The 27,049-nt window shown below is 42.7% G+C and overlaps 1 protein-coding gene across 7 annotated transcripts in view; it reads left to right on the top strand.

Annotated features, from left to right (window-relative positions):
• Nucleotides 1-27,049, top strand: part of SIPA1L1 (signal induced proliferation associated 1 like 1) — a 443,533-nt gene that overhangs the window by 205,557 nt on the left and 210,927 nt on the right. For all 7 annotated transcript variants that reach the window (XM_062181452.1, XM_062181449.1, XM_062181446.1 and 4 more), the window contains one exon: nt 17,738-17,802. The gene's annotated coding sequence lies outside the window, so the exon portion shown is untranslated. The remainder of the gene's footprint in view (nt 1-17,737; nt 17,803-27,049) is intronic.

Below are 27,049 nucleotides of genomic sequence, written 5' to 3'. Positions count from 1 at the left end.
GAGAGAGAGAGGTCTTCCATCCACTGGTTCACTCTCCAGATGGCCACAGTGGCTGGAGTTGGGCCAATCCAAAGCCAGGAGCTTCTTCCCAGTCTCCCACGTAGGTGCAGGGGTCCAAGTAGTTGGGTCCTCTTCCACTGCTTTCCCATGGAAAGTGGAGCAGCCGGGACTGGAACTGGTGCCCATATGGGATGCTGGCACCAGAGGCAGGGCCTTAACCTACTAAGCCACAGCACTGGCTCCTAGGCCCTTTGTTTTGTAATCCCATTTTGTACATGTAACATTTTATATTTGGCGTGTTGTCAGTTGTTTCCCCCTTTCTCATTATTCTCTTTTGCTTTTTTCTTCATGTAATAGCAGGACCATCCATCCAGTTATGTTAAGATGGGAATTTTCAAATGATCATTGGCACCTTCTTACTATTTTTATTTATTTATTTATTTGACAGATAGAATTAGACCATGAGAGAGACAGAGAGAAAGGTATTTCTTCCGTTGGTTTACCCCACAAATGGCCACCATGGCTGGAGCTACGCTGATCCAAAGCCAGAAGCCAGGTGCCTCCTCCCGGTCTCCCCTGTGGGTATAGGGGCCCAAGCACTTGGGCCATCCTCCACTGCCCTCCCGGGCCACAGCAGAGAGCTGGACTGGAAGAGGAGCAACCAGGACTAGAACCAGGCACCCATTAACCAAATGAGCCATGGTGCAGGCCCCCACCTTCTTACTATTTTACTTCTTGATTTTGGAAGGGGATCCTTGTTTTGGCAGAGGATTTCTGTGGTTTACAGAGGTATCATACATGCATGTGGGCAGAAGAGAAGAAGCCAGAGCAGAGATCTCAAAGACAGAGGGTAAAGGGTTCAGTCTGGTTTGTCTGTTAATGGTGGAGTACAGGTTATAGAATTCAGACATAGACTTCCATGATCAGATAATGACCTGCTCTTCTTCCTTCCATTTCCCACTAATCTTGTTTTAACCAAAAATAATCAATTTAGTTTTTCTTTTTTATAGATGTCCTATTTCCTTGAGTTAGGGAGAGAGGACTTATTAATAACATGGCTTTTGTTTTCTCATATTAATTTTTCCTTAGGCATTCTTAAATTCAATACTTCTTTCCATTTATTGATCTCCTTGTGATGGGATATAGATTGTCGTAGAACTATTTGTAGTAAACAGTGGCACTAGAAGATTCAATTCAACTTTGTTATAGAGACATAGTTCACCTGGTAGCACATGTGAGCCATGGCTGAAAGATAGGGTGGCTCTTCCCAAAAGATGTATTTAACTTGCTTGCTGAGTGCAGGGTCACCATAAATGAACTCCTTAGTCATCTGGAGCAGTGTCAAATCCTCTAGTTCCAAGCACATTGTGACCCTCTCTTGGAGGCCAACACCACACAATAGCTGCACAGAAAAAGGCGAGAACTGATGTTGGGGTCCTGCTGTTTGATTACCTATCTTACTATGCAAGTTCTGCTGCTTCTCCCAGAATATGCTCGTACTTACTGTTTGTTTTTCCTGGGTTCTACTAGGAAGATTTATTGGAATGTCTGCTCTGTTACTTGTAGGAGTTTCAGGTATCTTGGGCCCGTTATGTTTTGCCTTTTGTCTGTTTAATTTGCCCCATATGCTTTCTATTTCTCAGATTTGTTTCACTGCGCTGCTCCACTGATGTCATCTATAAGGGATTTCCTGTATTCCTTTGAGTTTATTAGTTCTTTATATTACTCAATTTTATTGAGATAGAAGTGTAGAAAAAAGTTAAGTTTGTAGGTTATGTTTAAAAGCAAATTTCAACACATTTAATTTTTTTTTTTTTAAATTTTTTTTACAGGCAGAGTGGACAGTGAGAGAGAGAGACAGAGAGAAAGGTCTTCCTTTGCCGTTGGTTCACCCTCTAATGGCCGCCGTGGCTGGCGCTGCGGCTGGCGCACCGCGCTGATCCGAAGCCGGGAGCCAGGTGCTTCTCCTGGTCTCCCATGGGGTGCAGGGCCCAAGGACTTGGGCCATCCTCCACTGCACTCCCGGGCCATAGCAGAGAGCTGGCCTGGAAGAGGGGCAACCAGGACAGGATCCGGTGCCCCGACCGGGACTAGAACCCGGTGTGCCGGCGCCGCAAGGCAGAGGATTAGCCTGTTGAGCCACGGCGCCGGCCAACACATTTAATTTTTAAAAAAGATTTATTTATGTATTTGAAAGGCAGAGTTAGAGCATGAATGAGCATGAGATCTTCCATCCTCTGGTTCACTCCCCAGATGACCACAACGGCCAGAGCTAGGCCAGTCTGAAGCCAGGAGCCGGGAGCTTCTTTTGGGTCTCCCACATGAGCGTAGGGTCCTAAGTACTTGAGTCGTTTTCTGCTGCTTTCCCAGGAACGTTGGCAGGGAGCTGGATCAAAGGTGGAGCAGCAACGGCTTGAATGGGTGCACATTTGGGATGCCGCTTCCATGGTGGCAGCTTTACCCACTTTGCCACAGTGCTGGCCCCAGACACATTTAATTTTAAGATCTAATTGATGTTTATTAGTTTTCCCTGAATAGAACAGCATTCCATCTAACAAAAACAGAGGTGCCCTGTTGCACGTGGTAGAACATTTGGTTTTGTACAATAGCTTAAGCAGGAACAAGGAAATAGGATAATTCAAAACAGAATGATGAACAGCAGGTTACTGCAGGTTACTTTTCTCGTAGTGATGAAAAGCAGAGGGGACTTTGTCGTAGTGGAGGGGCAAGTTGACAGTGCCCTTCTGATTAGTTACTGTGAATCTCTGGATTTTTAGACAACTACTGTTTAGGGATTTTCCTGTGTTTTTTTTTTTTTTAAATGTTTTGGTTTGATTACATAGCACTTATATTGGCTTGATCTTTTGGGACATACTGTGGGAGCTAAGTTCAAAACAGTGGCCTCCCATGAATTTTATTTAATGGTCATAAGCAATTTTGAACCAGAAATCTTTTCTTTTTACATAGTTTGCTTTTTGTTCTGCTTGGCCCCTTTAATCCCCTCTGTACAAATTTAAAATATCATATGCTGTTTACTTTCAATATGTCTATGGTATCTTTTAATGTATCTAAGATCCTCTGTCTTGGAATGTTTTTGCCTTGTTGTTGTGCCTGGGAAATATTCTTATTAGGGATGCCTGTCCTTCAGTAGCTTATAGCAAGGCCTGTGTTCCTACTTGGGATCTGGTACCACTTGGTGGCTGTGTCACTTTGTAGGATTGTTTGTTTAAGATTTATTTATTTGAGAGGCAGAGTTACAAATAAGGAGAGGTGGAGACAGAGAGAAAGATCTTCCATCCACTGGTTCACTCCTGAATGACCACAACAGTCAGAGCTGGGCCAATCCAAAGCGAGGTGCAGGGGCCCAAGCACTTGGGCCTTCTTCCACTGCTTTCCCAGGCCATAAGCAGAGAGCAGGTTTGGAAGTGAGGCAGCCAGGATTCAAACCGACACCCATATGGGATGCTCATGCTTGACCTATTACGCTACAGTGCCAGCTCCATTTTTGTTTTTATGATTATGTCTTTAGCTCCTCCATCCTTCCTGAGAATTAGAGATAAGAATAAAATCCACCATTGTGGACAACAACAGGAGACAGTCAATAAAACAATGGCTCCTGATAGGTGCTGAAACTGTTGTATGGAAAGATTGGATGAGTAAGTCCTCACCTTGACAGCTCTCTCAGCTCAGTGGTGGCTTTCTCTGGGGTGCTTTGTGTGGTTCCCTCCCAGCCCTTCTCCCCTTCTCCAGGTTTCAAGAGCTCTTCTTCCCCCAGTACTTGTTTGTTTCAAATTTGTTCTGTAGGCCGCTTCCCACAGTCTACTTTTGGTTAGTTGGGAAAATATCTCCGTCACTGAATATGGTCTCTAGATGGATTTGTTTCTCCAGGTGAATAGAATTAAAGTGTCTTTCTTTGTATGATTTTAAATTTAAGAATCTTTGAAACTCCCAGTGAGCTTCCCATCTTTCGCCTGATGTGGTACAAGAAATCAATGTTTGATCTCTGCCCATGGTTCTTGGCACAGAGCATCTAAAACGCTTGTCAACCATCCTGAGTGACAGGGGTGGTGGGAGCCTCTTGTTAGGAGTTTGGTCTTAGTCTTCCATGTTAATGAGATGACTGCTGGCTGAGGCTGACAGCCCCCTGTGGCCTGCAGGGTCAGGGCTCATTGCCAGGGGTGTCCGCCATGTGTTATAGGTGTGGAACTTTCAGCTATTACCTACATAGAGGGGAAACAGGCTGCGACTGAATTGCTAATCACTCGCGGCCAGTGATTTAATCAATCATGCCTACACAATGTAGCCTCCAACCCCCCTCGTCCCCCAGAAAAAAAATCGCCCCCCACCATGGGGTTCTGGGAGCTTCTGAGTTGGGAGCCTGTGAAGGCACCTCCAGAGAGGGCATCCTCTTCCCTGGGATTTCTTCCTGTCCTTCCTCCATGGGCTGATTCCACAGTTGCATCCTTTGTAACAAATTGTAAAATGTAAGTGACTTTTGTTGAGTTCTGTGAGCCATTCTAGGAAATTATTGAACCATGGAGTTTGCGGAATCCACCATGTTGGCCTGAAGTACTGAGGCCTGGACTTAAATGATTGACATCTGAAGTGGGGCCTTCTGATGGGACTGAGCTGTTTGCTTGTGGGCTCTAAACTAACTCCATGCCGACAGTGTCAGCATCAAATTAAATTGCAGGATGTCAAGTTGATGTCTTCCAAGCACTGGAGAACTGGTTGGGTGGAAAAACATACTGCACGTTGGGTGTTAGAATTCGTGGATGGTATTTCTTTTAACTTGGGTGTATCAGTCAAGGTTCTGTGGACAAATAGAACACATGGATATATATGGGTATCTGTACACACACACATATGTATGTATGTATATCAAGAGAGAGATGAGGACTGTTTGATTTTAAGGAACTAGTTGACTAATGCAGTCAGGGCTGCAATTGAAAATCTAAAGGGCCGGTTCAGGATGGAAACTGAGGCAGAGTTGATGCTGCAGTCTTGAGACAGAACTTCTCTGTGTTTGGTAACCCTCAGTTGTTGCTCTTAAGGTTTTTCAGCTGTTAGGATGAAGCCCACTCATATTATCAAGGGTACTTTCCTTTTTTTGAAGTCAACAACTGTAGATATTAGCCCCAGACCCAAAATATCTTCACAGCAACTAAATTAGTATTTGATTAAATAATGGAGTATTGTATCCTCATTTACATATAAAACTGACCATCACACTTAATGTAGGCTAAACCAGTGTAGAAAGACATTATTCAATTAAGTATTGTATCAGTAGCTATTAGGCCATAGAGGCTGATCCAGCTGAATGTGTCTGCTTCGAGTTCTTGAAAACTGTTCTGTTTTCAGTGACAGTAGACCATGTATGGTGATGCTGAGGGCTGTGCATGTTTATCCAAGTTGTCTGAGAAGGCTGGCCTCCCCCATTCTGAGTAGTTAAATGTGGCAATTATGATTTGAGCCTTTTTCTTTCGTGCTTATTTTTAGTGAAAAGATCTGTATATTGGCTGAATTTCAAAAATTTCATAAAGAACCTGGTTATTTAGATTTCAGGCCAAATGCACAGTTGTTGCTGTAGAGAGGAAAGCAAACATTGCCTTCTGATTTATTCAGAGTGCACTCAAGTAAAGAATGGAGAATTCATGCAGCAAAATTATGACTTAATACATTCAGTGACTTTTAGGCTGATGCACCTAGCACATACCCTTGAGAATGACAACTAATGATTTGCCAAAACATGTGTCTAGTGTGTTCTGTAGCAGTTCATTTCTTCTGTTAACCTGCGTAATTACTTCTTACATAAGTAAAGATGTCACCTCTGCTTGAAATGAAAATCTCTTCTATAGGCTATAGAATTGCTCTTTTTTGAAACAATGATTGTTAGAAAGCAAACAAAATGAATTAGAGCTGAATCAGCTAGAACTGTCAGCTGATATCTCCATGTAACTTACCATCTGGTTAAAAGATTTTATATATACTGTGACCCACATAAAATATGGTCTCTCATAATCTAAATTCAGAATGCTAGTATATAACACTTAAGTGAGTATCTCTGGTTCCAGTTTTAAATACATAGCTTGCACGGTTTTTCAGATTATTAACATTTGTTGACTTTCAATGTTGTGAAGAACCTTTTGCTTTGAGAGTGGTTAGGTGGTCCTGAGGAACCACCTGGGCTGCCTGGACCAGAAGTACCGTGCTCGCGGGAGGTTGTTCGTGTGTGGCTTTCACAACCCAGTACGGTGATTTGAAAAGTTTATACTCTTTTGGTCAAAAGCTGTGCAGCCTTACTGTACATAGAATACATAAATGATTGGCAGTCCAGTTAGTGGGAGCCCAATAGAAGCAATCTTACCTCACCCTACAGCCCACTAACATACATGTTTTTGCCTTTTCTTTAAATCCATGTTTTTCCATTTGAAAAATGACAGTGGGGTGATATCTTCTGAAGTGTTTTATTTGGACTTTGAGAATTTAAGTGCATTCTTCTATACTTAACAAATGAGACTTATGGTTTTGTTTTATCTTGTTTTAATCCACTGTTTACCATGAGCTCAGTTTTGTGTTCAGAGCTGTCAGGATTACTATCTTTTGGAGGACTTAAAAGTATTTGCCTTAGAAATATTCATAACATCTCTCTAAAAAGCTGGAAAATTTTTAATGATTGTTAGTGATGTGACAAGTGATAGTGATCCAGCCTTCAGTGAGCTTGTAAGCTAATTAAATTTGTTTGTTTAAAACTAGTTTATTTTTAAACATGTATTCAGAGACATCGTCTCCTTTCTTCACGTGTTTAGCATCGTAGTTCACTGGTTTTGCTGCAAGCAGAACCACACTTTGTTTTTAACGGTAGTGTTGGAATTTGAGTTGTTTGCCGTTTTCTGTGTTTGAGAACAATTGTGCATGTCTCTGAATGTTATGTTCTCAGTGAACATAAATGTAGGAGTGAAATTGTTGGGTGGTAGGGGATGCCTGTGCTTGGCGCTTCCAGAGGGCCTGTAGGAACTGTACCAGTGACCAGGGGGTCGGGCCCTTGCTGTTGTCCCACATCTTTGCTGCACACCTGACACTGGCTGGCTATGAAAGTCCAGTAAAGCTAGTAGATCTGTAAAGGTGCTTTCTATTCATATCCCCTGATTACTAAGGAAACCGTCATTTCCTGTGTGTAAGGACCTTTGCATTTCCTTTTCTTTTGTAATTCTTATTTTTGTTTTTCTCTTGTATTGCTTATCTTTGTTGCACATTTATAATGAATTCTGGATACTTAGATTTTCTTGTTGATATGTTTTCTAATTTGCGGCTTATCCTTTTGTTTTCTTTGTGTATCCTTTAGTGAATGGAAGTTCTTTCTTTAAAAAATTTTTTTCAGGGCTAGCATTGTAGCATAGCTGGTAAAGCTGCCGCCTGCAACTCCAGCATCCCATATGGGCACCGATTCACATCCCTGCTGTTCTGTTTTTGATCTGGCTCCCTGCTAACGGCCTGGGAAAACAGCAGAAGATGGCCTGAGTGTTTGGGCCCCTGCCACCCATTTGGGAGACCTGGATGAAGCTCCTTGCTCAAGCTTTGGCCTGGCCCAGCGCTGGTCTTTATGACCATCTGGGGAGTGAACCAGCGATGGAAAATGTTTCTTTCTCTCTCTTTCCCTTTCTCTGTAACTCTGCCTTTCAAATAAATAAATTCTCAAAAAAAATTTTTTTTTTCATTTTATTTATTTAGGGGTCAGAGAGACAGACAGGTAGAACTCCCATCTGCTGATTGATTGCCCAAATGCCCCCAGTGACTGGGTCTTGGCTGAACTCAATTCAGGTCTCCCACCTGGGTGGAAGGAACTCTGTCACTTGAGCTGCACTGTTGCCTCCATGGGTCTGCATTAGCAGGAAGCTGGAGTCAGGAGCAAAGCATCAGACCCACACACTTCAGTACGGGACGTGGGTGTCTCAGCTGATGACTGAACTGCTAGAACATGTGCACTCCTTCAGAAGTTCTTTATGTTAATGTAGAATGGATTTTTCTCCATGGTTTTCCTTTTTTGTGTTAACTCATTGAGAAGCCATGAAATATACTTTTATTGTCCATAAAAGTTTTATAATTTGACCATTACGTGTAAGTCTTCAGTTAAATTGGGATTCATTTTCATATGTAGAGTGAAATAGAATTTTGTTTAATTTACCTTAAGTTTAATAAGGATAAACATATGTGGAAGTACCATTATTAAATAATGTAATCTTACTTTAATCTGCAGATCCTCTTGGGTTGTAATTGGTAGGTGACAAGGCATGTCCCCTGCTGCTGTCTTACTACACAGTATCTAGATTCCTGGGCTTTGGACTTTTTCATTTTAGCTACGTGTATTTCGGCCTCATCTAGTTTCTTGAAAAATCCTATGGGTGTGGCTGTCATTATTAACTAAGGGTCATGAAAATATGTATTCCAAAAGAAGTGTATGCATGGAATTCATTTTTGTACCAAAATAAACTGATCTTTTAATTCAGTGTACCCACAGACTTTTTGAAGTCCCCTCATGTATTTCCCAGCTCAGTCCATTGAGAGCAGCTCAGAGTAATGTCCAGTAGCCAGGAGGATATCTAGCACCTGGATCTTAATTTTTTAAAAAATTCTATCTTTTAATAAAAGGAACTGGGAGAAATGCTGCTTCTAGGATAAAAAGTACAAAATGAGACTGAAACATCTAGTTTCAGAAATTAAAGCCGGCGCCGTGGCTTAACAGGCTAATCCTCCGCCTTGCGGCGCCGGCACACCGGGTTCTAGTCCTGGTTGGGGCACCGGATTCTATCCCGGTTGCCCCTCTTCCAGGCCAGCTCTCTGCTATGGCCCGGGAAGGCAGTGGAGGATGGCCCAAGCCCTTGGGCCCTGCACTCTCATGGGAGACCGGGAAAAGCGCCTGGCTCCTGGCTTCGGATCGGCGCAATGCGCCGGCCGCAGCAGCCATTGGAGGGTGAACCAATGGCAAAAAGGAAGACCTTTCTCTCTGTCTCACTATCCACTCTGCCTGTCAAGAAAAAGAAAAAAAAAGAAAGCAGTTATTCTAAAAAAAATGGTAGAGTGATATTAGAATGACCTGGAAGCCATCTTTTTCTATTGGCTAATCCTGAGCAGGCTGGTTTATAAATCAGTCATGGTTGTAACTGATTATAATACATAATAGCAATTATAGGTCATAACCCACGAAATTAATGAATAATATCCATACCAAGTACAAAACATTCATCGAAAGCTTGATGAGAAGCAGCATGTTTATATAGTTTCAGAGAATCTCCCTGTGAAATACTTGCTAATTACAAAGGAGAAAAATAGAAGTAACTGTGCAGTGGAGAAGCCTGGAAGATGTTACTTTAGTCAGCTTATCAAAGTGAAAAAGTTGTGTTCCACTGATCGGCTGCAACGAGAGGAGCATAGTGACTTTCCTTTGCTCATCATTCACTTCATTTTTAGATCAGTTGTTTTGAAGTATGACATACATATATATACACGTGTACAGATCGTAAATGGGCACACCAATGCTTTTCAAAAGTTGGATTCATCTGTGAAATCCAGCCACCCCCAGATCAAGAAAAATGAACAACGTTACTCTGCATGTCACTGGTTTTGAACTTTGTGTAAATGGAATTCTGTGGCATGTATTTGTATGTGGCTTCTTTCTCTCAGCATGATATTCAAGATGTTTATTCATGCTGCTACAAGTAGAAATGCTGTATGGTTTTATCACTATGTTATTGTACAGAATTCCTCAATTTTGTTTCTGCTATAGATGCACATTGCTGTTGGTTCTGGTTTTTGACTATTCGGAGTTACATTGCTGAGAGTATCATTCATGTTGTAGGGCAGAAAGGGATCCTTTATTTAAAAAAAAAAACTATTTTGTTTATTTGAAAGGCAAAGTAACAATGAGAGGGAGAGATAAAGAGAGAAAGATGTTTTCCATCTGCTGGTTCACTGTTCAGATGGCCAAAGCCAGAAGCCTAGAACTCCATCCAGGTCTGCCACATGTGTGGCAGGGGCTCAGTTACTCAAGCCATCATCCACTGTTTTCCCAGGCACAGTAGCAGGGGACTGGATTAGAAGCAGAGCAGCTGGGATTGAAACTGGCATTCCCTTATGGGATACTGTTGTCACAGCAGCATAGTTCACTGTACCAGAATGGCCTGGAGTTCTTTTTTTGTTTTTTGACCATTGCTAGGTTGCTGATCCTACAACAAATGACCAGTTAAGAGAAGAGCATATAAGTTTACTTAATGTAAGTTGTGTATGACTTGAGAGCCTGCAGAAATGAAGACCTAAAGAAATAGGAACACCTGTGAATTTTTGTGTTAAATTTGCTAATGAATGGACAGCTGGGCAGAGGTATAGCCAAACAGAGGGAGTATAATCTAATGTAAGAGACTAGGGGAAGACTTGCAAGGTCTTTTTGTTCACATTCTTTTCTGGGACTCTGTGTCTGCACAGGTTAAGACATTGCTTTCCACCAGGTAAAGGAAGGACACCTCTGACATGACTCTAATCTACTTTAGAGGAAGGCCAGTGAATTCTGTGATGACCCACTTAAGGGAGAAGGATGAGAGACAGAGATTTTTTTTCTTTTTTTTTCTTTCTTTTTTTTTTTTTTTTTTGACAGGCAGAATGGACAGTGAGAGAGAGAGACAGAGAGAAAGGTCTTCCTTTTCCGTTGGTTCACCCCCCAGTGGCCGCTGCGGCCGGTGCACTGAGCCGATCCGAAGCCAGGAGCCAGGTGCTTCTCCTGGTCTCCCATGCAGGTGCAGGGCCCAAGCACTTGGGCCATCCTCCACTGCCTTCCCAGGCCACAGCAGAGAGCTGACCTGGAAGAGGGGCAACTGGGACAGAACAGGCACCCCAACCGGGACTAGAACCCGGGGTGCCGGCGCTGCAGGAGGAGGATTAGCCTAGTGAGCCACGGCACCGGCCCGAGATTTTCTTTTCTTCTGCAGCTTTCTCAAATGCTGTGTTTTTTGGGGCAGTACCTCCTGAAGCCCCATTAATATTTTTTGCCACATATTGTATGTCTGGGGTTTGGCACAATAGTTAAAATGCCTCTTGAGATGCTCACATCCCATTTTGCAGTACCTGAGTTTGAATCCCAACTCCACTTCTGATTCTGAGTTGTTTCTAATGTGTACCCTGGCGATAGCAGATTATGGCTGAAATAAAAATTTTAAAAATGAAAGAGTCCCATTTGTTCCACATCCTTGATAATATAGCTTTAATTTTAGCCATTTTAATGGAGAGAGTGTCACCATCTTGTGATTTTATTTGTCCAGTATATTTCTAATGACTAATGAAGTTGAGCATCTTCTGTTTCTTGGCCTTTAATTTGGTTGTCATCTTTTGTGGTATATCACCATTCATTATTGCTTTTAATGCTTCCATCTGGGATCTTTTTTCTGCTGCACAAAAGTTTCCCCTTTTGGGGCTGGTGCTGTGGCTTAGTGGGTAAAGCCACTGCCTGCAGTGCCGGCATCCCGGTTCGTGTCCCGGCTGCTCCACTTCTGATTCGGCTCTCTGCTGTGGCCTGGGAAAGCAGTAGAAGATGGCCCAAGTCTTTGGGCCTCTGTAGCCACGTGGGAGACCCGAAGGAAGCTCCTGGCTCCTGGCTTCAGATCGGCACAGCACTGGCCATTGCGGCCAACTGGATAGTGAACCCATCGGATGGAAGATCTCTCTCTCTCTCTCTGCCTTTCCTTCTCTTTCCGTATAACTCTGACTTTCAAATAAATAAATCAATCTTTAAAAAAGTTATCTTTACAGTATATGTCTATTGATGATATGCTCTCATTTTGCTTACGAAAATATTTATTATTTTAGGAAGAATTGTCTTTAGCTGTAGAGTTCAAGGTTGATAGTTATTTCTCTTAGTTTACTGAGGATAATGGTCTTTTTTTCTTCTGGCTTCCACTAATGGTGTTGAGAAACCAACTATCACTTTATCTGAAGGCATTTGCAGCTGATTCTCTCTTCTCTCTGCTTTTTTAAAGAAAATATTTTATTTATTTGAAAGTCAGAGTTACAGAGAGAAAGAGAGCGAAGAGAGAGAGAGAGAGAGAGAGAGAGAGAGAGAGACTGACGATTCCTTCTGCTGGTTCACTACGCAAATGATCGTATGGCCAGGACTGGGCCAGGCCAAGGCCAGGAGTTTCTTGTGGGTCTCCCATATGGGTGCAGGGGCCCAAGGACTTGGGCCATCTTCTACTGCTTTCCCCAGGTGTGTTAGCAGGGAACTGGATCAGAAGTGGAACAGCTGGGACTTGAACCAGCACCCATATGGGGTGCTGGCATTGCAGGCAGCAGTGTAACCTGCTATGCCACAGTGCTGGCCCCTCTCTGCTGCCTTTTTAAGATTGCATTTTATTTGATATGTGATGTTTTTCTGTGATATTTCTTGGTATTGATTTTTCTCTTGGTTGTTATTTGTTGGCCTTTCTGGATTTATGATTAATGTCTTTTGCACCAGTGAGTCTTCCTGTTATCTTTTTCTGATACTTCTTCTAGGCAGGTGTCAGACACACTTACTGTGTCATCCATACCTCTTCCCTCTCTCTTTATCATGGTTACATTTCTTTCTTTACTTGGGAAGTATCCTGAATACTCCTTTTAGGTTTAACTTTTACTTCATTGATCTTCTTGTTATCTGTGCCCATTCTGTAATTTATCCACCTAATGAATTTTTAAAAAAACACTTGATTGTCATATTTCTTTTTTAAAGATTTATTTTATTTATTTGAAAGACAGTTTTACAGAGAGAGGTAGAGACAGAGAGAGAGAGAGGTCTTCCATCCACTGGTTCACTCCCCTATTGGCTGCAATGGCAGGAGCTACGCCAATCCGAAGCCACGAGCTGGGAGCTTCTTCCAGGTCTCCCACGTGGGTGCAGGGGCCCAAAGACTTGGGCCATTTTCTGCTTTTCCAGGCCATAGCAGAGAGCTGGATTGGAAGAGGAGCAGCCAGGACACAAACCAGCGCCCATATGGGATGCCGGTGCTTCAGGCCACGGCTTTAACCCACTGCTCCACAGCACCGACCCCTGTCATATGTTTTAATTGTAAACTTTCCTCTGGTTCTTTTTCATTCTTCTTTAGTAATTTACAGTTCTCTGTTCACTTTTTTTTTTTTTTTTTTTTTAAATTTATTTGAAAGAGCTACAGAGAGGGAGACAGAGAGGTCTTCCATTCACGGATTCAATCCCCAGATGGCCGTTGGGCTAGAGCTGGGTCAGGCCGAAACCAGGAGCTAGGAACAGTTTCCTAGTCTCCCATGTGGGTGGCAGGGGCCTAAGCACTTGGGCAATTCTCTGCTGCTTTTCCTAGGCCATTAGCAGGGGGTTGCACTTGAAGTAGAGTAGCTGGGACAAGAATTGGCACCCATACAGGATGCTGGTGTCATAGGTGGTGGCTTTACCACTATGCCATAATGCTGGCCACTGGCCACTGGTTTCTGAATAGCATCCTCCACTAAAAAGAAACAAGAATACTTGGAGAACTGTCTGGTTGCAAAACCAGGGGCAGAGTAAGTACCAGATGAGCCTAGAGCATCTCCTGAGGCCCAGAATTAAGGGAGTACTCAGAATTGATGGGGGCTTACCAAAAGGACCCTGGAACCAAACTGAAGGGCCCAATTGGGAGCAGCTAAAATAACCAACTTTAAAATTACATTGAGAGACAATAATCCATAGCGTAACACAATGCCCATGAGTCTATTCTATACTGGTAACAGTAACTGCATAAATAAATGGAAGTTGTTTTATCTCTGCCTTCAGTGTCTATTGTCAAGAGACTTGTGAAGTTCTTTTCTCCTGCATTCTCCTTAGTGTGATTAGGTTCTTTGTGATGCAATTCACTTGTTACTGTTTGTGTTTCTTTTTGAGTTCCCCCCACATACTAATTGGTTTTAATTTTTTTTTTTACTTTGTAAAACATGCCCCCCCCCCCATTCCTGATACAGTGTCTTCCCTCCCCACCCATTATGCTTGTGAAATCAGATTTAAATGTGAGTGAGGTTGACAAGTCCTCACACTTTCTCAGTTTTAGCTCCTGCTGCTGATTTCCTGTTAGTCCTCAGGCTGGACCGACTGCTTTGTGCTTCCATTGCCTTTCCGTGTTTTCCCGCTTTGCCTGGAATGGTGCTTTGGTTCCCTAGTCCTCCTGCTTATCTGTAACCACTCAAAACTCCACTCCAACCTCTGTGAAACAGCTTCCTCCCCTACCTCTCCCCTGCAGTCTTTCACTCCCTACCTACAGTGATTCCCTCTTGTAATTCCTAGCTCCCATACCACGTGTGCATGTTTCATAACTTCCATGACAATGTAAATTGATACACAGGCTTGCCCACCTCTCTGTCCTGTGAGTTTCTCTAAGACAGGGACTTGTCTTAGTATTTCCAGCAGTTGTCCAGTTTCTTACACAGCAGTTGCACAGTAGACTTTTTTTCCTTCCAATAGAATGTTCGTCCTCACTGTGTGATGCTCATGATCTTTTCCCTTGGGTTTTGCATAGTTTTCGTCTACTCTAATGTTTTGGGCACCACTCTAGTAACTTAGTGATTTCCTGTGACCTCTGGGAAGTTACAATGACTAATTAAATTTTAAACGTTGTAGCATTTAGTGTTTACCTTTATTTAGTGATAACAAGAAATCAAAGTGTAGAGGTTATTGAAAGCCTGCAGACCTAGAAAGTCAAGACTCTTGTTATCTGTCAGCTTTGTTCCTTCCCTTGAAAAGCTGCAACTTCCTGCCCATTTTAATTTGTTAGATTGGAAGAAATTGTTGAACTGGAAACAAATCCCTTGAACAGTCTTTGAAGAGTCTAAGCAAGCTTTAAGGTTATCATTATTTATGTCCAAATGGCAAGATCACTGACCTTCTAAATTGTGTGTTTCTAAGCTGCTTATGTTACTTTTCATTTTGTACAGATTATTCAGAAGATTATGTTAAAATGCAGTGCTTTATTTCTACCAGTGTCTTCATCCACCCTTCTGCTCCTCCCGCTTCGCCCTCTTAGTACATTCACCTCCTTTGTGTGCTGTCTAATCGTCGCTCTTCTGAAGCCCTGCTTGAAGCTGGGCAGAGTGAACTGCAAGGCCCCCAGTGCACGTCAGTGTGCCGAGACCCCCCCTTGTGAGAGGACAGGCTGCCCACTACAGCTGCAGTTGATGTCCAAGGGACCGTGAGCTGTGAGGCAGCATCTGCCTAGGAATGTGGCCTGTATTCTTTTTTATAAAAAATATTAAAATGTTTCACCTTTTTATTCAAAATGAAGACAGGTAAATCGTAAGTGCATATCTTGATGAATTTTCTAAAAGCTAGCATAATCATGAAACTACCACTTAAATCAGGGAGCCCTCCAAAATGCCCACTTGTTCTCTCTCCCAATCTATTTTTAAGAACAGTATTTTTAAAATTTATTTATTTTAGAGGCCAAGAGACAGAGATAAATACACACATGAGATCCGCTATGCTGTTTCACTCCTTCACTCCCCAAATGGCTGCAATGACCAGGGCTGGACGGAGGCCAAAGCTGGGAGCCAGGAGCTCCATCAAGGTCTCCCACTTGAGTGGCCAGAATCCAGCCACTTTAAGCGCTCAACTGTTGCCTCTCTGGTTATGCAGTAACAGGAACCTGGAGTCAAGCGCAGAGCCAGAACTCAAGATGCAGGCACTACAGTGTGGGATGCGGGTGCTAAGCAATCTGTTAACCACCAGACCAAATGCCTGACCCACTTTTGCAGGCTTTGTCTCCTTCCCAGTAACTAGTACTATTCCAATTTATGTAGAAGGGAACTTTAAAAAGGTCATGAAAAATTGAACCAAAGGTAAGTTTCTTTTGGTACAAAAATGTTTTGGATTCCATGTGTACAGTGGTCTTCGAAAAAGTTCATAGAAAATGCATGTTATGAAAAAAAGCTATGCGTAGATTTTAAAATGGTTTTGCACCAAAATAAACTTTTAATCCAAATTTTCCATGAACCTTTTGAAATCTCTGGTTCATTTGTTTCCGAACTTCACAAAATGGAGTCATGCAGTCTATTCTCAAATGTATCTGCTTTTGTTGGCTAAACTTTGTGAGTTTCATTAGTGTTGTTTTATCAACTGTGATTAATTTATATTCATCACTGTGTATCAGGCAAAACTGCAGCCTGTGGACTGGCTATATGATTTTGTAAATAAAGTTTTACTGGACGACAAGACAGCCAAACCCATGTTCCCTGTGTCTGTGTCTGGATTCCAAAGGCAGGGCTGAGAGATGTGACAGAATTAGGGACCTTACGGCCAACGAAGCCTGGAATATTTACTGTCTGGCTTTTCACAGGAAACATTTCTTGATTACAATGTGTGACTCTCCCACAGTTCAGCAGGCTTTGGCCACTATACCAAACACTTTTTGACTGTTACTGTAAGCGTCTTAGGTACCCATGTATGTGCATTCCTAGAGGGATTCACTGGAGTGGCATTGCTGGGTCACAGGGTGTATTGATATTTGCCTCTAGCAGATACTGTCTGTTCTCAAGTTTACACTCCCAGTAGCAGTGTTCGAAAGTTGAATTGCTGTGTATTCTAAGATTTGGTATATCAAGTTTTTAAAATTTTAGACATTTTGATCAATATGTCATTTTGTCTCATTTTAGTGTTATTTGTATTTCCATGGTGATGAATGAGGTTGAGCACATTTTCATTCATTTACTGCCATTTTGGTCTCCTATTTGGATAGTCTTTTTCTTACTGTTTGGCAGTTCTTTGTACATTCTCAGTGCATTCTTTGATGATATATGTGTTGCAAATATTTGTCTACTGTGAACTTTCTACCTTTGTTCTTCTATTTAATGGTTGTTTAAAAAATTGTTTTGTAAAATTTTTATGAACCATGACTAATGCAACAGTGTGGCTGAATGTCACATACATCGAGCATGGCCTTTGTGAATACGTGATAGCTACCCCCAGCCTTGTCAAGGCTCATGCCCACTGGAAACCCCACAGTCTTGCAGCTTACTTAGCATGTTTCTGTGTTTTTCTGTCTAATCGAGAATATGATTGATTTGCTGGATTCATATTCGTCCTGGGGTCTGGACAAGGACAGCGTTCTTATCTTTCACTTGTGAATATTGAAAACAATTCCAGGACTTAAAAGTCTTCAGTTTTATGGCTGTATTTATTCAGTATTCCATGGTATGCTAAATAGTCAATTTATTAAGATGATGCAGTATCAATTATTTGGATCAGATCTGAGATTTTTCTTTTTTATTCCTGATGACAACTGTTTTCTCTGAGAATCTTAGAGGTTTAGAAGTTGGAGCTGACTTTCCTAGCTTTAGGTTGCACTGGGTTGGGTCATTTGTATGTGGTAATGTGTATACTACATGATTTTTGAAGTTCTTTAATCTTTTTTTTCTTCCCATTTTTGTTGGAGTTTTATAAATAGTAGCCAAGGACAGAACTTCTCGATTAAAACCTATTCGTTTATTTTAGTTTTTTGAGGTTCAGATCTACAATAGGTGCTGGTGATCTGAACTGAGAACTATTTGGAGATACTCTAAAGCTGGAGGCATTTTCTCTGAAGTCTAATTGAAGTGCAGCTGTTTAACTGAAAGGCAGGTTTGCCTCTTTCGAAGTAAAGATAAGAGTTTTGCCAATGTTATGCAACTGCATTGTTTTAGTGAATTTTTATATGTACTTTAACGTCTGTTTTGTTCTTTTTTCCAGGATAACCACTGTTAGGGTTGATGATGCTGTTTTCTACGTATCTGTGGCCATGGCACAAGAACATAGTAAGCACTATGCCAGTCTTCCTCCATAAAGCGTTAGGTTTCTGTATTTACCTTTCACATGAGAGAAATGGAAACACAGAAAAAATTTCAACTCTTTTTTCAAAAATCAATGTATTTGATCACCCTTCTGAGCCTATAACTTTATGTGCTAATGTATTGATAGTGATTTATCCTGTGTTTTGATACACACAGAAGTGCTCAAGCTATTCCCTGTAAACAGAGTGGACATTAGGCTTGGATCCATGTCATGCAACCATCTGTTCACCACATAATGAGGTTGAGGAACGGATCAGAGCTCCAGGGTAGGCCCTGATCAGGGACAGTCCCGTCTCCACTTTGTCTTCGGTTGGCTTGAACTCTGGCTACATCAGCTAGTATTACCTGGCTAGAGGGATGGTGCTGTTGTAGCCAGGGGGATCCAACGCAGGTTTGCTCAGAGCTTCTGGCACAAGTCTCCTCATACCTAGGACAGAGGTACAGGAAGATGCTGCCTCTTTTCTGGGTGGTGTTGTGTGCTGGTATGAGGTCTGTTGTGACTGCAGCCTGCTGGCTCTCTCTGGAGCATGGACCACACAGGGCGGAAGACAGAGTCCGGAATCACAGGGAAGCCAGCCCCGGTGCCTGCCCCTACTCCGGACATCCAAGTATTTGGGCCAGTCCATTTCCTTTTTGTTGAAGCCAGTTTGAGTTGGAAGCCAAAACATCCTAAGTGATTCATTTAATCTCCATTTTATTTTTAGTAATCCATTAGTTTCTCCCTGGGGGATGTGGGAGTAATTGCAAAGCAAGGCAAAATAACACAGTTAAATTAAACTGGCGCAGCGTGTCCTGTTGGCTGGCTGCTTTCTCGCAGTCATTCTCAGGTAGTGAGTTAGCATTCAGAGACATGAGAATAAAACACACCCCTTTCAGCGTCTCTTTTTTCCTCCTGGAGGTTTTGGCTTTTAATCAGCTCACTCAGACTGTGAACCCTTCAAAGGATCTTGGATTACCAACACAGAACTACCCCCTTCCTTGTGTGTGTGTGTGTATTTGGCAGTGCACACCTTTGTGTGTATGTTTTCTTAAAGCACCCTGTGCTCACACTTATAAATCCTTGTTTGCTTTTGTCCCTCAAAAATTTAATTTCACAGATAGAGTAGCATAACAAATATTCATATATACCTTCCTGATCCCAACACAGTAGAGAAATGGAGTGTTTACCAATTTCACCAACCAGTTAGAAACCAAGTCTTCCCTGAAAGCAGTTCCCTGCCTCAGCCCCCAACGAACCACTGTCCTGTGTTGGTCTTTATTGTTCCCTGTAATTGTGTTTTTACCATGCATGCATTGTATGACTTTTCTGTGCTTAAACTTCAGGTTTCAAGTACATGTTACGTGCTTTTGTTGTTGAAAATCACTATACATCCAGGACCACTGTAAGAGTCATCAAAAGATCCGTTATTAGGCTTCCTAGCGATCTGCACCAAAAGAGGTGGACCTTAGGTGGCTGAGTTTGAGTCAGCATGCCAGCGGCTTTTGTCTCATCACGTTGCCGTGCTGCTCTGCCTGCTGCCGAGTTTGCTTCCTGAACCCCTTTCCACATTCCTATGCAGCTTTGGAATGTGTTGGACACTTTCAGACCCAAGGTGTCCTCAGCGAGCCTTTTACAGTGTGGTGACCGTGGCCTCACTGAAATAGTTTGACTCATCCTGTGGTCTCATGCATGCTGAGGCAAACTTGACGCACATCTGTCTCTTTCTCATTCTGACAGGCAGCTGTCATGCCGGCAAGGTTTCACTTCTGTGCGTTCTGATTTGTCAGCTTAGTGCCTTGTTACTTGTGCTGCTGGCAGCGGGTGTAGGAGAGACATCTGCTCCTTTGAACTGACCATTGACCATGACTGTACCTCGAGAGCCTCTCACAAATCTTTCTTGTTCCCTCATTTCCCTTATTTTATTGCAAGGCAACATTGGATCATATCGACTACTTTGTACCACTGTGGTCTAAAGTGGGTCTTAAGTTATTGAACTTCTTCATTCAAAAAGCTCATCCTTTGACTTTGGAGGATTCCTGTTACACTTTGTTCTTGTTTGGAATATGGCCTCTGTGAAGCTGAACAGTCAGTTCCATTCACAAATCATGCATCCCTCAGCTTGGGAACCTAATTACTGGTACAGTGTCAGAGAAAGATTTATGAAAATCAAAAGAAAATTTCTGTGGTGTATGTGTGTGTATCATTTTTATTTAAATGTTGAACTTCTTAAAAAAGAACATGCTCAAAATATTTTTCTCCTCAGTTCATATATTTATTCATGTTACAGAAGAAAAACTATAACATCTTTTGTTGAAATTGCATTTCAGGTTTTTGTGCTTTTTATTGTTAAAAGAGTGAGTTCTTCTTTTACTTATATTTAAATGTAACTGTCTTGAGCTTCCCCTACCCCACTGTGGACCTGGGATCTGAAATTACAGTGTTGCTGGTGTGAGAACATGGAGATACCCAATCTGTGGGATTCCAGAGTACAACCTGTCTCCCACCTCCCTACGGGCTGTGATTAAGATGTGCTATTTCAGAGGTCCAACCAAATAAAAGCACACAAATGCAAGATATCTAGGATATCTAGGTTATAATCCTCCAATATATTTTTGTCTTTTTTCAGTTTTTTTTTTTTTTTTTTTTTTTTTAAAGAGAGAGTAGGGGCTCTTGAAAAATTTCTTTGAAAAATCAGTTCAGTGAACCAACATCACTCTATTTTGTGTTCTTCTGGAATGGTGCCTTTCTCCTTTTTTAAATCTTTATAAAGGTACTTGTAGGCTTTGGCTGTTTTTGTACCTCAGAATGAAATGGTGTGCTTGTGGGCGTGGCCCAGGGCCAGGGGAGCCTCTGGCCGTGGCTCGGCTCTGTAATTAGGTCTTGCTCTCCGCCCCCGGTGGACGTGGAAGCACCGGCTGTAGACCATTTAGTCTGGGAAGGCAGCACATGAATCATCTAAATTGGCACAAATTATCTGGAATGCTTCTCAGTGGTTTCTGCTTCTTATTGTGTGATTGAGGGAATTAGAAAAGGAAGCTTGTTCTTGGAATTTGACAGTATTATAGAGAGTCAGTGTACACTGGTGAAAGTAGATAGGCTGCTTCCCCAGATAGAGTGAAAAGCCGTGGGATAGTTGATGTTTTGTAAGCAGGTGTGATTTCATGGGTCTCTCTTAGAAAAGTTCGTCCACGTTCTCGCCCGCTCCTTTCTGTGGAAGGGAGGAGATGTTGCCTGTCCTCCAGCTCCTGTCCTTTGATCTCTGGCACTCTAAAGGGAAATGAAGGGCTGTGTGGATGCCTGGAGCCTTCCTAACCCCACAGCACGAGGGAGGCAGGAGGGAAGCCCTACAGCTTGTAATGCCCCATTTGTCTGTATCTCTCTTGCATATTATTTATTGGTGAGGTAGAGTTACAGAGAAAGGGAAAGACAGAAAGGAAGGTCTTCCATCCACTGGTTCACTCCCCAAATGGCTGTAACAGCTGGAGCTGGGCCAACCTGAAGCTAGGAGCCAGGAACTTCTTCCAGGTCTCCCAGGGGCCCAAGAACTTGGGACATCTTGCACTGCTTGCCTAGGCCATAAGCAGAGAGCTGAATCAGAAGAGGAGCAGCCAAGACACAAACTGGCCCCCATGTGGGATGCTGGCACTTCAGGCGGAGGCTCAGCCTACTATGCCACAGCACAGGCCCTGTCCATATCTCTGTTTAAAATGGAAGTTTGGTCTCTTTGTCTTCCTTGTGTGAAAATAATGGGTTCCTAGATTTGGTCTCTTTGTCTTCCTTGTGTGAAAATAATGGGTTCCTAGACTTGGCATGGCTTGTTCAAGGTGCCTGAGAGTAAAGTGGTCAAAGTCATCTTTTGTGTTCACTGAATGATAAATTGACAGTGTTTCATTTTATTTTAAAAGATTGTCTTTGTTTCAGTTTACTGTGTAATAAGCCTTTAAAATAATAACATTCATTTCAAAGTTGAAGATACTTGTAAATCACTACTCAGGGAAATAAAATGAAGACTTTTCCTAAATAGAGTAAATCTTATTTTTTTTTTCTCTTGTTTTCTCTGGAGGTGGTTTTAAGGGTCATTCCCAGCATGTATTTAGAGGAGGGCTTACTGTGTCTGCTCTGAAGAGAAAAGGCTGAGGAGGTTTATCCATTTATCCATCAGTAGCTAGAAGGCCACACTTTCTACTTGTAATGTGAGTTGGCTTTGGGGGTGTGGCTGTATCTATATTGTGGGCATCTGAGAAGAGTGGCTTCTGGCCGTGAGGAGGAGGAAGCCCCAGCTTGCCGGGCGCCTCACTGTTCCCTTAGCTGGACTTGACTGCTTCGTGGCACATTTGCCTGTGCATGTGAATTAGGTTTTCTTTGTTAGTCCAGGGCGGTGCTGTTGTTTAGACCTTGTTGTATTCACTTTGGAGTTCTTGTAAATCATGTGATAAAATTATTGTTAGCACACCTGCTGAGAGATTTTGCAGTGAGTTCTAAGATGCTGATTGGAGAAGTAGTTCTTGTCAGTGAGTACCCTTCATGTAATTCCTGACTTGATGGGAATGTAAGATCTTTCCTCCAACATAAAATACCAAGGGTTTTAGGTTGTGTTTAAAAAAAAAAAGGCCTGCTGGATAAGAACTGTGACCTTAATGTCCTGAAGACTTGTTCAGTACCCAATTAACTTTTCACTTAATCTCCTTTTGGAATTAGGAACTAAGAGACCTTGCTTCAGTATCAAAAACAAATCTAAGTTGTTACCCTGGCTTTGCATATTGTGTAAATAATTGGATCTTTAGCCAACATCTAAACAGGCATGAAAGATTCACCTTTTTTGGACATTTAACATCATTTCTTGGCTTCTAGATTACTTCAGATAAATTATTTCTCCATTGGCTGTGAATAACTCTTGTTAGTGCTGGGTACAGTGACTGCAACCTCTCAGTCAAGAATTCTACAGTTCTCAGAGTGGAAGTATATCAAGGGGGTTGTATTTTATCCCTTCCAGTGACAGCTGCCTTCTCAGTTTTCTGAATGAATGCTAATACCTGATGAAAGCCAGCCTCCCTCCCTCCCTCCCTCCCTCCCTCCCTCCCTCCCTCCCTCTCTTTTAATTTCCTTTTCAAACCAGTTAAATAGAATCAGCCTAATCCGCAGCTTTAGGTGTTCGCTCTGCAATGTGGAGCGCTCTACTGAGCAGAGTGTGCAGATAAGCCGTCTGTCTGTTTGGGCTGAGGGTTTGGCCATCCCTAAAGTCTGATGTTATTCCCGCAGCAGCCTCAGTTCGGAGGTGGAGAGACCATGTGCATCCCCGTACTCTGCACAGGTCAGTCTGCTGGATGTAAAGCCCAGGCCGAGGTCCGGCCTTTATTGTTACTGTGCTTTGATCCCTTAATTGTGTCTTGATCATTTGCAGTAACGTCCATTTGGTTGTATTTGAAGTGTTAAGAAAATCACATTAATACTTTGTTCTCAGCAAATTTTAAAAATATTTGTTAAAAAATAGTACGTTATTGTGAACAAATGTAAGAAATGCAGAGGAATAGACAAAAAATTGAGAATTATCTATGACATCACCATCCACAGTGGCTGTTTTAACCTCGACTAATAATGTGGTCTCCTACACCATAGCTATGGGGGCATCATACCAGTTACTTGTAAGGGACTGGCTGGAGGTGATGATGACCAGAAGGTGGAAAATGTCTTATCTGTGGTGTGTGGTAAACATAGCAGCTTGTAACTGCAAGCAGTTATTTCTGCTGCGTGTAATCATTTCATCATAGGATAAAGGAAAGAGCTTCTTAAATGGTAAGCTGGGCTCTGCTTATCTTTTGTTTCCATTGAATTTTAGGAAGGAATTTTCTTATGCCAGCTATGTTTTTCAATTTAAGTATCAATTTCTGATTTTGAATGAAAGCTTAAAATGAGTGTAACTTTTGGTTTTGAAGTGGAAAAAATACAAATATACATACATACACTATAAAGAATGGCGTGCTTTTTTTAAATTTTTAAATTTTTTTTTTTTTTTTTGACAGGCAGAGTGGACACTGAGAGAGAGACAGAGAGAAAGGTCTTCCTTTGCCGTTGGTTCACCCTCCAATGGCCCCCGCGGCCAGCACACTGCACTGATCCGATGGCAGGAGCCAGGTGCTTCTCCTGGTCTCCCATGGGGTGCAGGACCCAAGCACTTGGGCCATCCTCCACTGCACTCCCGGGCCATAGCAGAGAGCTGGCCTGGAAGAGGGGCAACCGAGATAGAATCCGGTGCCCCGACCGGGACTAGAACCCGGTGTGCAGGCGCCGCAAGGCGGAGGATTAGCCTAGTGAGCCGCGGCGCCGGCCAATGGCGTGCTTTTAAAAGTATTGTTCTCTGCTCCCCTGAAAGAGAGGAGAGAAATCACGTCATCAGAGGCTGCAGGTGGTAATTGTGGAGGGATGACTGAAGAAGGTCAGGGTGTCTTGTGTCTGCTGTCCCTCTTCTTTCTGCCTCCCTCCAATAGCAGCTTCAAGAAACTTAGCAAGGCTCTGCTCCATGGCAGAACTTGTTGAACTCTGCACTAACTCAGACCCCTGTGATTGTTTCTTAACATTCTCTCATGTGACAGTTTACAGTAACTTCGGTTATTCCTGTCTTTTGGAAAGATTCATGTAAACAGCAGTCCTCTCTTTTGATCGGAAAGTATTTGTCCTTTGTGGTGTTTGACAGTTTCTGAGCATTCTTTGCTGGCCGCCTTCTCTGGCGCTCAAAATAACTTGGCATGCCACACTCTCAGCATCCAGTGGGCTTCCTTTAAGTGTTCATGCTTACCAGAGGCGTTCGCCATGAGCAGTGATGCACTTCAGCCAGTTGGCCAGTCATGACCCCAACAGGTTTTTGTCCAGAAGCCATTGTGGTGTGCACAAAGCCAATAATGAGAACTTTGTGTGCTACCACTTTCCCAAGTAAAGAGTCTAAAAGCTGCTTTAAAGGGAGTCTGCATTTTGTGGCGTCACTCAGCTCTGAAGCAATGTCCCTTCAGATTTTTGCCTGGGAAAGTCAACCTCTGGAAGAAAACAAAGATTTTTGAGAGATTGGGTTCCAGCATGCATGACTGTTAGTAAGAGATGGCACTGTCTTTGAAGATCCTTTGCCTACATAGCAACAGCTCACTGGGTCTCACCTTTGCAACTGCAGTCCCTTCCAGTGAGGGACTGATTTAAATTATTTGGCAAATACTGCCAGTTCTAAAGTTACTTTATAAACATTTTGGTAAATACTCACATTTGGATCCATTGTTGTTGTTAATGTTTTTAGTTTTAAGCATCAGATTGTAGTCTTAGCATTTAAATAATTGAAGAAAGCAAGTTTTTGTCCTTCAAAAGGTACTATTATTAATAAATAGTAATTGTGTGTTTCCCTTAAGGGTGGTTCTATGGGCATTTAGATTTTGCATGATTATTTTCAGCAGTTAGGAACTTTTTGCAAAGCACTCATTAGATTGATTTCAGTTAACTCTTCCCAGCCCTAATGATAGTGAGTGGCATAGTAAAGGACCTTGACAAGTTACAACATGGTCTAGCAGGAAGTTACTGGTTCTGTTAAGGTTAGTACTCCTGAAGTCAGGTTGATAGGTTTTTGTTTTAGATGAGATGCCAGTTTCCTTATTGAAAGTATTTAGATTATGTTTGCTATTGGCTTTAGTCCTTGAAGTGGGCTATCTCCATCCTATTTCCTTCTCCTTTATCGATGAGAGAGAAATCTGACCTGTGTGGAGGATGGGAGAAGGAGGAGGTTCAGATTAAAGAAGGAAGCGCTGGGCATGCTCTGGGGAGACAGAGAGGAAAGTGAAGACTGTTACCTGAAGGGTTAAAGCCTGTTGCTGCTTCTTCAGCTGTTTGTGTTCAGCCTTCCTCACATTGGGTAAGGCTGACTTCTAATCCAGCTCAGGGACAGCTTTTGAGCAGTCACTCACTTACCAGTTTGCCTGTTGTTCACAAGAGATACTCAGTTAACAGAAAGTTTGACCTCCTGACTACAAGATAAAAAAATGAAGCTCACTCTCTAAGAGCCTTTCTGATTTCCTTACCAGATGAAGTCCTCCTTTGTTAATTCTGTAAGGAGGCAGTGAACTAAGCTGAACTTAAAAAAGGGAACCCTCTTCCCTACTGTTGCATACTAGCTTCCCCCCACCCCAAAGGAACAAGAAGTTATTTTCAGATTTTAAGACAAGTTAAAGAGTAGTGTAGTTTCTGGCTGGCGCCGTGGCTCACTTGGCTAATCCTCCGTCTGCAGCGCCAGCACCTGGGGTTCTAGTCCGGGTTGGGGCACTGGGTACTAGTCCCAGTTGCTCCTCTTCCAGTCCAGCTCTCTGCTGTGGCCCGGGAAGGCGGTGGAGGATGGCCCAGGTGCTTGGGTCCCTGCACCCGCATGGGAGACCAGGAAGAAGCACCTGGCTCCTGGGTTCGGATAGGTGCAGCGCCGGCCATAGTGGCCATTAGGGGAGTGAACTAGCGGAAGGAAGACCTTTCTCTCTGTCTGTTTCTCACTGTCTATAACTCTCTCTCTCTCTTACTGTCTAACTCTGCCTGGCCAAAAAAAAATAGTAGTATAGTTTCCAGTGACTTCCAGCTTTTCTTAGTTTTTGTTATCTTCCATAAATTGGGCAAATCAAGGTTGCCACATTCTTTAAGATTCTTGGAATCCTTGTTTAGAATAATTGCTATTAGGAGTGATCTTTTCACAGTAGGTAGGGACATTGTTTGTGAGGAAGACAGTGAAGTCTGTCGCACCTGCCAGGATGGGATCTGGACTCCGAAGTCTTTCTTTGCTGCCTTCTCTAGCCTGCCACTTCAGGTCTCCGTCCTCACTGCCAGGTTTCTAGGCAGCAGCACCAAGTACTTTTTTCCTATTGTTGGAATAGAGGTGTGGGGGTCATGGTGCTTTTTGGAGGTGTTTGTAGGTCCATTTCTTTATGTCTCAGTGCTTGACAAATGACAGAAAAAAATGAAAGAAAGAAAAGCAGGCTTCTTAGCTTTATGGTGATGTTTATTGAACGCAGTACATCACTAATTCGGGCATGAGAACCAAGTGGTCTACAACAGCTTCTTGGTTCCTGTTTCTCAGCTGTTTTTCAGCACAAGAGAAGATGTACTCACTTGGATGCACCCAAGAGCAGCAGAGGGCTGTAGGGTTCTCCCTGTGACCTTTAGAAGGCCATGTGGTCTGCATTTCCTCCTGCTTGTTGGCCCATGTCCCCAGATGAGATC

Source organism: Lepus europaeus, chromosome 22 (assembly GCF_033115175.1).
Source record: "Lepus europaeus isolate LE1 chromosome 22, mLepTim1.pri, whole genome shotgun sequence".
In the NCBI taxonomy this organism is placed as follows: domain Eukaryota; kingdom Metazoa; phylum Chordata; class Mammalia; order Lagomorpha; family Leporidae; genus Lepus; species Lepus europaeus.
The sequence above is the reverse complement of the archived record's forward strand: the minus strand, read 5'-3'. Positions and strand labels throughout refer to the sequence as shown.